Raw genomic sequence first — 6,000 nt, 5'->3', positions numbered from 1 at the left:
TAATGACACTCAGTAGGGGTTCTTGTCAAACAAACTGCATTTGAACTAGTTTAGTGTTATTTCCTATCCACTAGAAGAAACTAACATTTAAACACAATCTTTGTGAGCATATATTTTCAATGCATGCAATTGCCTGTCCGTTGTTCATCGAACTAGCTGTTGCATTTAACAAATAAAAAAGATAACAACCTGTAGATATTTTAAATTTAACAAAATCTTGTACATATGTTACTTTGATTGATGCCTTCTTTAGATATTATTGTGAAGTGCCATGTAGAGATCCAAAGACCTTGACAATTTTGAACTTGTATTGCATAGGCATTAAATTTGCATAAGAAATATGAGACCTGCTCAATATCCCCATCTTCCTTATCTTGTGACGCTATTGTTTAGAAAACAATAAACCGCTAGAATTAGAATAGTTGACATATTAATATCCATTCCAAAATTTGCAATATCGTGTCCATATTTCTGGAATATTGTTGAAGTTGATTACTCATAAATTTAACTTGCGAGTACAGTTTTTAATTGATGAATGGAAGTGTGACAACATTATTTAAATATCTTTTGTCTCGTTAAAAACTATGTTTATTTCATATACGAATATTATGGTTTTGCAACTGGACAAATTAAATCTCAATAATTAATAAGATAATAATATATTCTAGAAAATGAGCATAGAAATAGCCTATGTAAATATAGAATATGAAAAGATTTGAGTGACCAAGTGCGTTTTTTCCTTTATAAATATAATTATTGTTGATGATTGATATAAAACTTTTTACAATGACAATAAAACCAACATTGCAATGATAGAATACGATAATAAAATTGCTAAACGATACTTAAGACTAGATATATTGCACTAAATAATAGAAACGGTACACACGCACTAATGATAGAATTACATAGTGTATCTGAAAGTGGGATAAAGAAATAGAAGGGGTAGCTTGTCAAATGATCAACCGATGTGTTTTTTTGACTTCTACAAGTAGCCTGATAGAATTAGAATTAGAGAACAAGAACATTTATAAAATGAGCACTTAACATGGTTTTGTTGGTTTTATAGGTATGTTATATAGAGACATTCAAACTTATAATAGAAAATGCCAAAAAGGCATGAACAACATTTCTATAGATACGTTGATAGAAACCTACAATCTTAAAATGGAGTGTACAAAATGACATGAACATTATTTCTATGGATATGTCGATAGAAATGTACAAAATGACATAACAAGCTTAGGATAGAGAGTAAAAAAATCCATAAACAACATTACGATTAAATGTAGTAGATGTGTTGTAGTGGTGCTCAAGCTCTGTGATCACAAAATAATCATGTGGGAGGGAGGGAGGAAGCGTGGGACGAAGGGGAAAGACAACACCTTAGGTTTGATTGTTGAGTGTGTTTTTAACACAAGTGTGTTAGAACTCAACTTTGTTGGGAAGAATTAAAATCAGCTTAATTAAAATGCTAAATACTACAAGGAACTGAGCAAAATGAAATCTAATAAAACAATCCAAGAGAGCTTGATATGGAGAAGTTTACCATAAAACAAATGAAGGATCAACAAAATAAGAGACATAGATTTGAAAGAGGAAAGAAAAAAAAAACCCTTGTGAATTATATGAATGAAGCAAATGCCTAAAGAATGGGAACAAAGAAAGGGGGAGAGGGAAAATGGAGCCATAGGCTCATTACAAGAACTACATAGTGATTGGGTGTTGTTAAAGAATGAGAGAGGAGCATCTCTTATATAGAGATGAGAAGAGGAGTCATTTAGTAACTTCCATGTGAACGCTTGCCACATTCATAAGTGTGTGCATAACAATTCTCATCATTCTCTTAAGGAGGAATAACTATTTTTCTTAATAAACGAATTACAAAAATGAGTTGTCCTCACACACCGACAAGAAAATGACACGTCCTTACATGTGTACTAGAGGACAAACAACATAAGGGATACCTTGGTTTATCTCATTTAATAAATAAATACAACCAATAATAGATTACTAATTCTAATAACCCCTTTTAATCTTTACTTGGGGAAATTACAACAAGGGGTATCAAACCCAATTGACAATAATATAACTTGATCTTTGAAATGTCGTCAATTGTGCAAGAGGTCTCTTATCAACATGGGTACATCTTTGTAGAGCCAAGAGAAGTGGATAGGTCCTTTGAATGTGTTACATCTTCAAGTGGATTTATGGTGCATAGGATATGTACAACAAATAATGATGTCTTGTATGTGCCTTGATGGATTCCTTGAAAAATAGAAGAAAGAAACAAGGCAACTATCTACAAGGAGATTTCATCTTATAGTCAATATAGAAAAACTTTGAAATGTTAAAATCAGAAGAAAGATCTTGTAGAGTAAATCAGGGATGGTCCATGAACGCAGTAGAGATTCCATGGGTTCTTTGGGGCTCTCGGGAGATGGGTATTCTTCAATTGTCTCCAAAGAACAACATTGAACACCTTCCCTTGAAACACATCAACCACTCCGTGTAATTGGAAAAAAAGTTGCTCCTATGAAAGGAGGTGGGGAAGCACCAAGTGGTGCCTTGGCAAAGGCAATAGATACTTAGTGTGGGTCCTTAAACACTTTGATAGAAAAGATGAATGTCGAGGGTTGTTGCTTTGCAAGGATCTAGTTGGGTGTGGCTGGGCTTAAATAAAGATTTGAAGAGCTTTTTGGCATCAATGTAACGTGGGGAAATCAAATCCAACATTGGGTCAAGGTCCAAAGAATCGACTACATTGTCAGGCGAAGCACTTAACATAGAATTGTGAATAGCAGTCTATACATTTTCTTCATAGTGAGATGAAAAGACTACACGACAAGGATATGAATATGAATAAGTAGATTGGTTGGATAATTTTTTTGCACAGAGAACATGGATAGAATATTTAAAACAAAAATATTGAAAGTTATGAAATATTGCTTGCCAACAAAGATAAATAAGTAGGAATTAAAAATTAAAAATTAAAATATGAATGTATAGTAAATAAGACTTGCAAACAACAAGAAATACAAACCTTTAATGAACAAAGTTAAAGTAAAAGAAATAAATCAAAGTTTCTCTTATTTTGGTGGCAAGGCTTCTGAAAGAAGAGAAAAAAATATGTTTTTTTGGCAAGAAAACAACTCTTTGGCTACAAACCTTCCAAAGAGGTTTATGAACCCTAAAAACAGAAAAATACAGTCAAAATCTAAAACTGCAACTCAAATGTTAGAAGTAGACTTAAAGCTTCTCTTCTCCTCTCAAGGACAATATCTCCAAAATATAGCCTTCACACAAACTCAAAACAAGGATTAGCTAGCTTTGATACCATGTAAGAAATTGAGCAAAATGAAGTCTAATGAAATAATCAAAGCGAGCTTGATATAAAGAAGTTTACCATAAACCAAATGAGCTTCCCAAAGGATTAACAAAATAGGAGACAGAGAGATTTTGAAAGGGGAAAGCAAAGAAAACACCTTGTGAATTATATGAATGAGGCAAATGCCTAAAGAATGGGAAGAGATAAAGAGGGAGAGGGAAAATGGAGCCATAGGCTCATTATAAGAACTACATAGTGATTGTGTGTTGTTAAAGAATGAGAGAGGAACATCTCTTATATAGAGATGAGAAGAGGAGTCATTTAGTAACTCTCATGTGAACACTTGTCACATTCATAAGTGTGTGCATAACAAGTAGCATCATCCTCTTAAAGAGGAATAACTGTTTTCCTTGATAAAGAAATTACAAAAATGAGTTGTCCTCACACATGGACAAGAGGACAAGAAAATGACATGTCCTTACACGTGTACTAGAGGAAAAACAACATAAGGGATACCTTGGTTTATCCTATTTAATACAACCAAGAAAATATTACTAATTCTAACAAATACCTTAATTTTATTTTGAAGAATCAAATCAACCTTATTGAATATTTTAAGTGTTTAATCATGAATTTAACACAAATGATTGTGACATAACCTTGTGAGAATATAATGAAAATTAGAATAATATGATAGAGAAAGCCTTGTGAATTGGTTAATTGATACATAATATAGCTAAAGAATGTTAATTTTGAAAGTTCACTTCATTACTTTTCTATAGCATTGAACCTAATATGAGATGAAAGTTGAATCTTGAAATAAATTTAGATTCTAGGCATTGTGGTTAAGTATAATTTTTTTTTTTGAATTCCATGATATAAATGAAATCATACAACTAGCAATGAAGGAATTATCTAGAAGCCTTCTCAAGCCTTGCATGATGAAATCCTTCATTTCCTTATATGGAACCTTGTAACAAATGAGTATGACACCCTTAAATATTAGATGATTAACTCCATTTTTTTTTTACAGCTAAATTTTAATCTTCAATCATAAGTTATGTGAAGAGTCTCACACCAAGGGGTGATGAATGACTACAATGAACATATGGGTTAAAGTGTCAATGGTGTTCTTGTAATTGATTTTTTACCTTAAATAATAATAAAGAATATGTTTGTGATTAATCTATTAAGTCAAATGCTTCAAAAGTCCAATTTAGGAGAAGTATAAATGTAACTAGTTGACCAAGGTCATGTTATCAACCTAAAAATTAATAATGCATATTGATGCAGAGCCACACCTTGAAAAACTCAGGAGAAATCAGTCACTCAACTGAGTTGCTTCAAGGGGCATCTACACCCTTCAGGATCACACACTAAAATCAGATTCAATAAACAAAACTAAAAAAATAAAATCCCCCAAAATATCTTCTTGCTGCCTCCGGATAGACCTGCACTCAGACATGAATAACTTCCGAACCAGAAAAGATTTACTCAATCCAACTATTGAGATTTGGCATAACTAGGTTTCAAACAACATATAAATTTTTTAGAGAAATCCAACGGTTCAAACTTGAGATATTGACCACACATCAAAGTACATTTTTGTGCAAAAGATTGCTTCTTGCTGTCTCTAGATAGACCCGTGAACAGACATGTATAACTTTTGAACCAGACAATATTTTCTCAATCTAACCGTTGATATTTTGCGTAACTAAGTTTCAAACAACATATAAAAATTTGAGAGAAATCCAACGGTTCAAACTTGAGATATTGACCACGCATCAGAGTACATTTTTCTGCAAAGCATTGCTTCTTGCCGTCTCTAGATAGACCCGTGAATAGACATGTATAACTTTTGAACCAGATCAAAACTCTTTGATCGCTCTAGTGAAGATGGGCGTAATTAGGCCTATAATAACATATCCAAAGCTCATGAAAATCCCACAGTGCATTTGGAAGATATTACCCATGCACTGAGACTAATTTTCTGCAAACATACCGAATTCGACCCAAAACTAAAACTTTTTAATCTTCTTGCAAACTATCAACTTGTTTCCAGTGAGAAGATAAGAAAAATCCGTTCAAAACTCAAACCATCGAAAACTTGCACAAAGACAAAATGAAAAAAAAAACATTCCATATCTCTCCAAATTCGATTCGTGTCTTACATAACCGATTGGCTCACCCTTAAAACTGACTTTCTTTTTCCTATTAAAGGATGTGAAACGTTTTCTTCTTATTTTAGAAAAAAAGAATGTCTTCTATCCAAAAAAAGGATAAGAATCTGAAACGTTTTTCTACCAATATTAGACAGTCATTTTCTAAGTCAGGAATATTCCAAAAACTGCCTACTACCTATTATTGGATTCTAAAAATCATTAAACAGTCCACCTACGAACTAAAAAAAAACTATTCTAATTTAAGATCCACACACCTGGTCCTAGGTGGCTATATTTGGAGAGCTTATCGAACTGCTACTCTAGGTATGCCACCACATGTAGGACATTATTACAAACTTCAAAAACTAAAAACATTTAAAACATAACATTAAATTTCCTATTACATTTTCAACAATGTCGCCTCCTGTAGCGTTTCTCTTCTCTGCCACTGCAGCACATATGGCTATTCCCACCCAAGAAGAATTTGAACACTTCTTGCGACAACACTTT

This window comes from Cupressus sempervirens, chromosome 2 (genome assembly GCF_028749045.1).
Source record: "Cupressus sempervirens isolate cs-2001-9-10 chromosome 2, ASM2874904v1, whole genome shotgun sequence".
Taxonomy (NCBI): domain Eukaryota; kingdom Viridiplantae; phylum Streptophyta; class Pinopsida; order Cupressales; family Cupressaceae; genus Cupressus; species Cupressus sempervirens.
Note: the sequence above shows the minus strand (reverse complement) of the source record.